Source organism: Triturus cristatus, chromosome 4_2 (assembly GCF_964204655.1).
Source record: "Triturus cristatus chromosome 4_2, aTriCri1.1, whole genome shotgun sequence".
NCBI lineage: Eukaryota > Metazoa > Chordata > Amphibia > Caudata > Salamandridae > Triturus > Triturus cristatus.
In genome coordinates this window covers 756,180,777-756,192,874 of record NC_140586.1, presented here as the reverse complement: position 1 = coordinate 756,192,874, position 12,098 = coordinate 756,180,777, and positions in this window count along the sequence as shown.

Below are 12,098 nucleotides of genomic sequence, written 5' to 3'. Positions count from 1 at the left end.
GGGCGCAGGAATCGGCACCTAGGGGGCCAGACGATGGACAGAGACACCCACAGAAACCTGCACCACAGCAATGATTAATAGATTAGTAACGCACACACTAACATCAGAGTTAAAAGACACCAATCATGCAGCAACCGATAAAAACATGTCCGCAACTACTCGGTGGTTGGGAGAGAGGATGAAGTATGTAAATGTCTTCCCTGCCAACTCTCTAAGACTTTTGTTTCTTGTACCCATTTAAAGATAACGTGCTGCCATCGGAAGGGAGGGGTCGGACGTGACGCACAGCCTGGCTGCAGACCTTGGAACATCTATGACATCGACCAAGGGGGAGGCTACGAAGCAAAAAGGGCGTGGGACGAGACACCATTTTCAGGATGATAAGCGCGAGGGGCTACATCGAGGCCCCCTGCTCACCGACCAGCGTGCCTGAAGTCTCAACCCGTCGGGCCCGATTGATGGGCCCAGTGCTGGAAGATTCTGCTCCCCTTGGTCCACATTTTTGATCTGATCCCACTCCACCCCCTCTTCCCTCGGCGTCCCGAAGCACGTCACACCCTTCTCTCTCTCACCATCTTTTATATGGATTATGAATCTGACCTACCCACAGAAGAACAAAAGGCAGGTACCCTGTCTCAAAGTACCTATGGTGAACTGTGTTAATGAACAGGGCTGTGGTCGGAGAACAATGAATGATCACACCCTGCAACGTGAGAAATTGGATTTGAGCTGGACCTTAGCTCCACCGCCGGTGCTCAACAGTGCCAACGAAAGAAGAACAACAATGAGAGCTTACCAGTGATAGCTCTTTATAAAATAAGGACACTGGAAAGAAGAACCCATGTCAAAGTTGAAAATCCTCTCCCAACCACCTTATTATATTAACTATCTTCTTATCAAGTTTTCATGATGTTGCATCAATCACTTCCAACTGTACACTGAGAAGTTAAGAAAATGTAACTTTGTATAGTAACATTCATACAACACCAGCCATGTACACGACTATACTGCAACTTCGAATGTACTTCCCCCTCGCCTACTTTATCAAACTGTATGAGACAATGTACAAGTGTGTCAGATTACTCCTGCCTACCCTAAAGACTCTGTATCTTTAAATGTATGACGAACATTGACGATACTGTAACTGAAAGGCTAACAAAGGTGAATATTGGCCGGACAAGCTGGCGAGATATGTTAAAAGGGAGGACTGTGGAAATTTAGCTTGCAAACTGAACATTATCTGCGCCATCTTGCCTCTCCTCAGCGCCACGCACAGCGAATGCACGGCCGCCATTTTAGGCACCCCACTCTCTCCCCACTCATTGTCAATCGCCAGCGCGGTCCCCTTGGCGCTGCGAGCATCCCCCGCGCGCTGGCCACCCCCGCTCTCTCATACAGGCCATAAACCCTCTCTTTCTGCGCGACCCTGCTACGGAACCACTTCCGACCGACAACCCATACATGGTCATGCCTCTCCTTTGATAACCCCCTTCCTCTGCGCCCCAGTGTCTGAACTGGTCCCGGGCCATCACCTAGCCCTGCGGATGCAGTTTATTGCCCCTACTGTAAGGGAAACACCCCACATCAAAGAGATTACAGTAGATCAAAGCCCCTACTCCCTGAGACCCGACCGGTCACACACCCCCCCAGGAATTGGCGGAATACCCTGCTGCGCAATAGCCATCTCCTGCTGTGGGCGGGGTGGGAACTTCTACTGTATCTATGTGTGGGATCGGATCTGAACCGGGGCCTCAGGGGATATTCCCCCGTGCATCAAGGGAATCTCAAGAATGTACTATGTGTAATAAAGCAATAAACCAGTGTATAAGAGACCAGGTCTCAGAGATGCAGTTAGAGCACCTCGTGACGATACCTTGCTGTCTGATCTGATGTGTTCTGCTCCGACGGAATAAAACTTTGTTTCCTGCCTTCCAGTCTCCGGCGCCTGCCTCTTTTATTGGTAAATTAAAGAGTGGTATGAGAGGCGATTACCGCCGGGCAAATACTTGAAAGGTTATCGACTGAAACTGCCGCTACCATTTAACACTACTGATTTGTAAAGCTGGCTTTTGATCACAGATTTCTCTGAGGGCCATTAATAAGCCTTTCCATCATATATTTTCCATAGACATATTCACTTGGTAAAGAAATATCTAAGTGCATGTCTACTTGGCTTTAAGTTACGTTCAACATATTCGCCAAACAAAAGCTTCAAGATGATATTCTGTCTTTGGGAATTCAGTGAGTCAGTGCTTCAATTAGGTAAACAACGTTTATGACAAAACCTTTTCCCCGCAGGGATTCACAATGAGGTCATTACAACGACCGCGTTGTGATTCCACATACCATTACTCCGCAAGTCGGAATAACGACTTGCAGAGGGAGGGGGAGGTGTTGAATTTAAAATCCAACACCTTCCCTAGTGTCTGCACACACTGGATTTGGAATAGTAAATTATACTATTCCAACATCCAGCGCCCCCCCTCAGCAAGTCGTTGTTCCGACTTGCGGAGTAATGGTATGTGGAATCACAACGCGGCTGTTGTAACGACCGCGTTGTGAATCCCTGCGGGGAAAAAGACTGCGGGACAAAGACATATATTTGTGAGGAGGTCATTCCACTGTTTGACAGTCTACAAATATATGTATTTATATGTTTTGGATTTGAAGTATCACAACTACATATATTGATCATGTTTATAAAGACAAGGCAACCTTATATTCAATATGGCAATATGGTCTCTGTAGCAAAGCAGCATTCCCTAGGAAAACATAAAACATTTATAAAAATCAATTACTGTGCATCAGCATTAGTAATTGGTCAGGGAATATACTGTAAGGCCTCCGAGTACATAAAGTAAGCTAATTTATTTCCAATGACTATTAAACAATATACAAAGAACAGAGGCAAACTGTAAATGACAAAACAAGTGCAGACAGTGTAGTGGTCATTCCGTAGGTGGGTGGAAAAAAACAAGTACTCGTACGTTAATAACAAAAACCCAGAGTTATCAAAAAAGTCAGACAGTTCAGATCGACATACCGAAATTATTATTTGCAAAACAATTTGTGCATAGAACGTATTGCTGTTTCGACCCCAATGTCAGAATTTGGAAGAGATCTTCCTTAGATGTCTAGTGAAAACTAGTAAGGGTGACCAGCAGTCACATAGGTAGAAGCCAAAGCTGTAATTGCCAAAAAAAGTAATGCAATTAATATATTCACAAAAATAGGCTGAGTTAAATCATGTGTTGCTAAGACTAAGCAATGCAGTTTATAAGGCCCTTGTGCTCTGCCTGCTCCATCAGTTTGCTGTGGTATTCACAGTATTAAGACATTCACGAGAACTTTAATTGTGTAATGGTAAATAAACTGTTTTTAGAAATAACTGGGGAGGTTGAAACTATACCATGACTGGACATTATATACCATACACACATTATATGCGCGTGGTATTGCACATTTGGGGCATCAAGGACCATGGGCGAGTGAGAGACACAGGCTGTCATTGGAATCATTAGGATACTTGTGTCCACTTAAACGTAAAGAGGGTATGTTTTACTCTAAATTACATAGGAAGGGAATCCCAGCTTAGGTTTTCATATCGTTCAGCGGATCGGATCTTAGATGGGAGACAGGGTGATATAGGGTGGGTTTCCAGAGTGTAGTGACAATGTAAGGCAATAGCAGGGATGATTCTGGAAGAGATAGGAGGTACGTTTGATGGGAGTCTGAATGTGGTAGAAGAGCAGCTGGTTTGCTGGAGACACAGGGAGGTGGCTATATTCACCCAGCTGGATTGAAAATATGCAGTTAGTAAAAGTTATGATTTTCGTGGTGGATGGCTGTGAAACAGTCCAAATGTTCTGATGCAGGTGGGTGGTGAAAAAAGGCAAGGGGAAGAAGATCTATGTGCCTTGAGCAAAGAGGTAGGCTAGGAAGCAAGAATAATAGTTGATATTAGGGATAGTATAAAGGAAAAAGCAGCGGATCAAGGCAGAAGGTTTGGAAAATGTAAACCATTCAGAGTATGGGCAGAGAGTCTGAGGAGCCCCTAGAGACAGAAAAAGAACAATCAAAGAGACAGGAGCAGAGCAGTTGAATGCATTACACCATACTAAGCGGGTGAGGGTGCAGTTCAACCCACATGGTTACATCAGCGTGGTGAGGGGGGGCGCTGTTCACCCTATAGGTAAGATACACTTCAGAAATAGTTTTCAGATGCATCTTGTTCTTCAAGTATAGCTGTACTCAAAGCACAGGTCAAAGCAAATTGCAGCAGCACACTGATCACTTGGCGCACGGGGTGCATGTAAGCAGTGAATGCTCTTAGATACAAACATGTGGCATAACTAGTGGAAAAATTGGGACATGGGTCCCTGAAGTACTCAGTGCTTCAGTCTGCAGGAAGGTGCTAGTCTGTGCTCAGGTGCTATCTGCAAGCAATAGAGAGGTTGGGCGTGCGCCATGTGATGAAGTCAAAGAAGTCAATATTTCGTTTTTCAAATGAGTATTTTCAATCAGTTAGTTCTCACAGAATTGGAGATTTTACGGTCACCAACGCGTTTCGTTCTCACGATGAGAACTTCGTCAGGGCTGAAACTGACATGAACATCCATTTAAAAGGTGACATTTTGTACAACACAGAAGTGAAAAGGACAAAAGAGTAAAGAAAGTCATGAGTTCCCCCATGTCAAAGAAGTCAAGAACATAGTCGCGTCGCAATATATATATATATATAAAAAAAACTTTAACATAAAGCAGAAGAGCAATTAATCGGTATTTTAAGTGTACTCTCTGCTCTATACTGGAGTGTTTACAGAGATAGAGCAGGAGCAAAGAGAGACATGAGTTCCCCCATGTCTTGGGAGTATAAAACATACTTACACCACAATTTTTAAAAGCTCCAACAAGAAGAGAGAGACGCATTCACTAGGTAATTTGAGTACACTCTATGCTGTATAGTGAAGTGTTACATGGATGACACAAGTAAAAAAAACTTTTTTGTGACAAACAGCGTTAGAGATTTAGTTATTTAAAACCGAAGAAATACAGTATCCCATCATCCTATGTGGATTTTTAAATTGAGTTTTAACATTTAAAAACACACACATATCTAAAATGTGGCAGAGAACATGTTTAATCACTGAATAATTAATATAGGTACAAGAAGGAGAGAGAACAGAGTGTACTCAAATTACCTAGTGAATGCGTCTCTCTCTTCATGTTGGAGCTTTTAAAAATTGTGGTGTAACTATGTTTTCTACTCCCAAGACATGGGGGAACTCATGTCTCTCTTTGCTCCTGCTCCATTTCTGTAAACACTCCATTATAGAGCAGAGAGTACACTTATAATACCGATTAATTGCTCTGCTTGGTCTTGACTTCTCGGACATGGGGTAACTCATGTCTTTCTTTACTCTTTTGTCCTTTTCCCTTCTGTGTTGTACAAAATTTCACCTTTTAAATGTATGTTTATGTCTATTTCAGCCCTGACGAAGTTATCATTAGAACTAAACGCGTTGGCTGACCATAAGATCTCCAATTCTGTGAGAACTAACTGATTGAAAACAAAGACTCATTTGAAAAACTATAAATTGACGTCTTGGACTTCATCACCTGTCGCACGCCCAACCCCTCTATTGCTTAGGATCTGATCTACAGCGGCATCACCTGACAGCTGGTGCAAGGGCTTGTTGCGCAAGCAACCTGATACAATTGAAACTAACATGAGGTGCGGAAACAGCAGTCCGCTGTCAAAAAATCTTTGTTAATTTTATATCTGCAAGCAGTTTAACGGGCCAAAATAAATTAGTTTTGAGCACTTCACTTGACTTACACTCAACTGAGGGCTTATGGATGAAGGGCTTACTTTGAAAAAGGACCGTATTATGGTCGATGATGAACAATCTGGTGGGACTTCAATAAGGCTGGGACCAAGAAGAATTAGCCTGTTTAGTCAGGAGTACATCAGCCAAGGCACCCGATGTGTGTGGGTTCCACAAGGCTCAGAGTTTGTGTCACAGGGAAATAGAGCACTCGACCCTGGTCAAGGGACAGATTCTGAGTGTCACTCTGCAGTGCACTTTGGCTATACGTCCCCAGGTGGTTGGTTGGCAAGAGTGCCTGATGGAACTAGTGGTACTCTAGTCACTGCCAGTTCTAGCTGCCGTGCTAGATCTAAGAAAAAATGTAATGCTTAAAAATGTAGAAACCAATTATTTCTGTGACAAAAATATGGAAATATATATGGAGGTGAGATGCTAAGTGGGATCCTCCACTTTGCTGTTTCTCGAGTCTGAAAACACAAAGACAGATGAGGCTGACCGGCTCCTGCACTGTTTTAATATATTTTTCTTCTGCTTATCTCCCTGGAGATCAACTACGTTAATGAGGGATACCCCTTGAGGTCACTGATGCCACTATCGAATCCCATGCTACACTATCCCAGCCTAGATGCCTTGGAGTGGAGGAACTCAGGAAGACATGTATGGGAAAAACACTGATGTTCATAAATCTGCAAATTCTTCTGAAGTTCAAACATGTCAAGCTATGTAAGTCTTAGGACCAAAATAACAGCCAGTTCACAGGTAAATACATTTCAATTGCAGCGTGAGCAGTCTCAGGCTCGAGCAGTGAAATACTCACTATTAATTTCAGTGTAAAGAGTTTGTAGATAGAAAGGCGCACACTATCTGCCTTATTAATATTCATGAGGAGGGATGAAGATCTCCTTAGGACTTCTGACCTCTGTCTTAAGACTTACTTTTGGTAGAGTGCTGGGTATACCATGTCATAAAAAGTGTTACATTGTGATTCAGATATTGGGTGAGCATGCAGAGATCCAGAGGTTGGGTGTGCAGAAGTACAGCGGTCGGTCATGCAGAGGTCCAGACGCTGGGCATGCAGAGATCCAGAGGTTGGGCACGCAGAGGTCTAGAGGTTGGGCATGCAAATGTCCAGAGGGTGAGTGCTCAGGTCCAGGGGTTGGGCATGCAGAAGTCTAAAGGTTGGGGATGCAGAGGTCTAGAGATTGGGTATGCAGAGGTCCAGAGGGAGAGCATGCAGAGGCCCAGAGGTTGGGCATATAGAGGTCCAGAGGTTGGGCATGCAGGGGTCCAGAAGTTGGGCATGCTGAGGTCTTGAGGTTGGTCATGCATAGGTCAAGAGGTTGGGCATGCAGCGGTCTAGAGGATAAGCATGCAGAGGTTCAGAGGTTGGGCATGCAAAGGTCCAAAGGTTGAGCGTGCTGAAGTCTAGAGGTTGGGGATGCAGAGGGCTAGAGGTTGGGCATGCAGAGATCCAGAGGTTGAGCATGTGGAGGTCCAGATGATGGGCATGCAGAGGTCCAGAGTTTGGGCATGCAGAGGTCCAGGGGCTGGACAGGCAGAGATCCAAAGGTTGGGCATGCAGAGGTCCAGAGGTTAAGCATGCAAAGGTCCAGAGGTTGGGAATGCAGAGGTCCAGAGGCTGAGCATGCAGAGGTCCAGAGGGTGAGTGTGCAGAGGTCCAGAGTTTGGGCGTGCAGAAGTCTAGAGGTTGGGCATTCAGAGGTCCAGGGGGTGAGCATGCAGAGGGCCAGAGTTTGGGCATGCAGAGACCCAGAGGCTGGGCTTGCAGAGGTCCAGAGGGTGAGTGCGCAGAGGTCCAGAGTTTGGGTGTGCAGAGGTCCAGAGGTTGGGCATGCAGAGGTCCTGAGGTTGGACAGGAAGAGGTCCAGAGGTTGCGGATGCAGTGGTCCAGAGGTTGGGCTTGCGGAGATGTCGAGACTTTAGGCATACAGAGGTCCATAGGATGGGCATGCAGAGGCCCAGATTGTGAGTGTGCAGAGGTCCAGAGGGGGAGCGTACAGAGGTCCAGAGGTTGGGCATGCAAAGATCCAGAGGTTGGACATGCAGAGTTCTAGAGGTTGGGCATGCAGAGGTCCAAAGGGTGAACATGCAGAGGTCCAAAGGGTGAACATGCAGAAGTCCAGAGGATGAACATGCAGATGTCCAGAGGGTGAGCATGTAGAGGTAGAGAAATTGGGAATGCAGAGGTCCAGAGGTTGGACATGCAGAGGTCTAGAGGTTGGGTATGCAGAGGTCCAGAGGTTAGGCGTGCAGATGTCCAGAGGTTGGGCAAGCAGAGGTCCATAGGTTGAGCATGCAGAGGTCCAGAGGTTGAGCATGCAGAGGTCCAGAGGATGTGTATGCAGAGGTCCAGAGGTTGAACATGCAAAGGTCCGGAGGTTAGGCATTCAGAGGTCCAGAGTTTGGGCATGCAGAGGTCCATAGGTTGGGCATGCAGAGGTCCAGAGGGTGAGCATGCAGAGGTACAGAGATTGGGCATGCAGAGGTCCAGGGGTTGGACATGCAGAGGTCCATAGGTTGGGCATGCAGAGGTCCAGACTGTGAGCATGCATAGGTACAGAGATTGGGCATGCAGAGGTCCAGGGGTTGGACATGCAGAGGTCCATAGGTTGGGCATGCAGAGGTCCAGAGGGTGAGCATGCATAGGTACAGAGATTGGGCATGCAGAGGTCCAGGGGTTGGACATGCAGAGGTCCAGAGGTTGGGAGTACAGAGGTCCATAGGTTGGGCATGTAGAGGTCCAGAGGGTGAGCATGCAGATGTCCGGAGGTTGAGCATGCAGAGATCCAGAAGTTGGACATGCTGAGGTCTGGAGGTAGGACATGCAAAAGTCATGAGGGTGAGCGTGCTCAAATCCAGAGGTTGGTCATGCAGAAGTCTAAAGGTTGGGGATGCAGAGGTCTAGAGATTTGGCATGCAGGGGTCCAGAGAGAGAGCGTGCAGAGGCCCACAGGTTGGGCATGCAGAGGTCCAGAGGTTGGGCATGCAGGGGTCCAGAGTTTGGGCATGCAGAGATCCAGAGGTTGGGCATGCAGAGGTCCAGAGGGTGAGCATGCAGAGGTCCAGAGGTTGGGCATGCAGAGGGCTAAAGGTTGGGCATGCAGAGGGCTAAAGGTTGGGCATGCAGAGGTCCAGAGGTTGGGCATGCAGTCGTCCAGAGATTGGGCAAGTAGAGGTCCAGAGGGTGAGAGTTCTGAGGTCCAGAGGTTGGGCATGCAGAGGTCTAGAGGTTGGGGATGCAAAGGCGTAGAGGATGGGCATGCAGAGGTCCAGAGGGTGAGCATGGAGAGGTCCAGAGGTTAGGCATGCAGCGATCCAGAGGTTAAGCATAAAGAGATCCAGAGGTGGGTCATGCATAGGTCAAGATGTTGGGCATGCAGAGGTCCAGAGAATGAGCATGCAGAGGTCCAGAGGTTCGGCACTCAAAGGTCCAGAGGTTGAGCGTGCTGAGGGCCAGATGTTGGGCATGCAGAAGTCTAGAGGTTGGGGATGCAGAAGTCCAGGGGTTGGGCATGCAGCTGTCTAGAGGATGGGCATGCAGAGATTCAGAGGATGAGCATTTGGAGGTCTAAATGATGGGCATGCGGAGGTCCAGAGGTTGGGCATGCAGAGATCCAGAGGCTGGGCATGCAGAGGTCGAGAGGTTCATTGTGCAGAGGTCGAGAAGTTGGGCATGCAGAGGTCCAGAGTTTCAGCATGCAGAGGTCTGGAGGGTGAGCATGCAGAGGTCCATAGGATGGGCATGCAGAGGCCCAGAGGATGAGCGTGCAGAGGTTTCAGAGGGTGAGCGTGCAGAGGTCTAGAGGTTGGGTATGCAGAGACTCAGAGGTTGGACATGCAGAGTTCTAGAGGTTGGGCATGCAGAGGCCCAGATTGTTGTGTGCAGAGGTCCAGAGGGGGAGCGTACAGAGGTCCAGAGGTTGGGCATGCAAAGATCCAGAGGTTGGACATGCAGAGTTCTAGAGGTTGGGCATGCAGAGGTCCAAAGGGTGAACATGCAGAGGTCCAGAGGATGAACATGCAGATGTCCAGAGGGTGAGCATGTAGAGGTAGAGGAATTGGGAATGCAGAGGTCCAGAGGTTGGACATGCAGAGGTCTAGAGGTTGGGTATGCAGAGGTCCAGAGGTTGGGCATGCAGATGTCCAGAGGTTGGGCAAGCAGAGGTCCATAGGTTGAGCATGCAGAGGTCCAGAGGGTGAGCATGCAGAGGTCCAGAGGATGGGTATGCAGAGGTCCAGAGGTTGAACATGCAAAGGTCCGGAGGTTAGGCATTCAGAGGTCCAGAGTTTGGGCATGCAGAGGTCCATAGGTTGGGCATGCAGAGGTCCAGAGGGTGAGCATGCAGAGGTACAGAGATTGGGCATGCAGAGGTCCAGGGGTTGGACATGCAGAGGTCCATAGGTTGGGCATGCAGAGGTCCAGACTGTGAGCATGCATAGGTACAGAGATTGGGCATGCAGAGGTCCAGGGGTTGGACATGCAGAGGTCCATAGGTTGGGCATGCAGAGGTCCAGAGGGTGAGCATGCATAGGTACAGAGATTGGGCATGCAGAGGTCCAGGGGTTGGACATGCAGAGGTCCAGAGGTTGGGAGTACAGAGGTCCATAGGTTGGGCATGTAGAGGTCCAGAGGGTGAGCATGCAGATGTCCGGAGGTTGAGCATGCAGAGATCCAGAAGTTGGGCATGCTGAGGTCTGGAGGTAGGACATGCAAAAGTCATGAGGGTGAGCGTGCTCAAATCCAGAGGTTGGTCATGCAGAAGTCTAAAGGTTGGGGATGCAGAGGTCTAGAGATTTGGCATGCAGGGGTCCAGAGAGAGAGCGTGCAGAGGCCCACAGGTTGGGCATGCAGAGGTCCAGAGGTTGGGCATGCAGGGGTCCAGAGTTTGGGCATGCAGAGATCCAGAGGTTGGGCATGCAGAGGTCTAGAGGGTGAGCATACAGAGGTCCAGAGGTTGGGCATGCAGAGGGCTAAAGGTTGGGCATGCAGAGGGATAAAGGTTGGGCATGCAGAGGTCCTGAGGTTGGGCATGCAGTCGTCCAGAGATTGGGCAAGTAGAGGTCCAGAGGGTGAGAGTTCTGAGGTCCAGAGGTTGGGCATGCAGTGGTCTAGAGGTTGGGGATGCAAAGGCGTAGAGGATGGGCATGCAGAGGTCCAGAGGGTGAGCATGGAGAGGTCCAGAGGTTAGGCATGCAGCGATCCAGAGGTTAAGCATAAAGAGATCCAGAGGTGGGTCATGCATAGGTCAAGATGTTGGGCATGCAGAGGTCCAGAGAATGAGCATACAGAGGTCCAGAGGTTGGGCACTCAAAGGTCCAGAGGTTGAGCGTGCTGAGGGCCAGATGTTGGGCATGCAGAAGTCTAGAGGTTGGGGATACAGAAGTCCAGGGGTTGGGCATGCAGCGGTCTAGAGGATGGGCATGCAGAGATTCAGAGGATGAGCATTTGGAGGTCTAAATGATGGGCATGCGGAGGTCCAGAGGTTGGGCATGCAGAGATCCAGAGGCTGGGCATGCAGAGGTCGAGAGGTTCATTGTGCAGAGGTCGAGAGGTTGGGCATGCAGAGGTCCAGAGTTTCAGCATGCAGAGGTCTGGAGGGTGAGCATGCAGAGGTCCAGATGTTGGGCATGCAGAGGTCCAGCGGGTGAGTGTGCAGAGGTCCAGAGGCTGGGCATGCGGAGATCCAGAGGCTAGGCATGCAGAGGTCCAGAGGGTGAGCATGTAGAGGTCCAGAGGTTGGTCATGCAGAGGTCCAGAGGTTGGGCATTCAGAGGTCCAGGGGGTGAGCATGTAGAGGTCCAGAGTTTGGGCATGCAGATATCCAGAGATTGGGCATGCAGAGGTCCAGAGGTTGGACATGCAGAGGTCCATAGTTTGATGATGCAGAGGTCCAGAGGTTGGGCTTGCAGAGGTCCAGAGGTTGGGCATGCAGAGGCCCATAGGATGGGCATGCAGAGGCCCAGAGGATGAGCGTGCAGAGGTTTCAGAGGGTGAGCGTGCAGAGGTCTAGAGGTTGGGTATGCAGAGACTCAGAGGTTGGACATGCAGAGTTCTAGAGGTTGGGCATGCAGAGGTTCACAAGGCTGGGCATTCAGAGGTCTAAAGGGTGATAGTGCAGAGGTCCAGAGGTTGGGGATGCAGAGGTTTAGAGGTTGGGGATACAGAGGTGTAGAGGTTAGGCATTCAGAGATCCAGAGTTTGAGTGTGCAGAGGTCCGGAGGTTGGGGATGCAGACATCCAGAGGG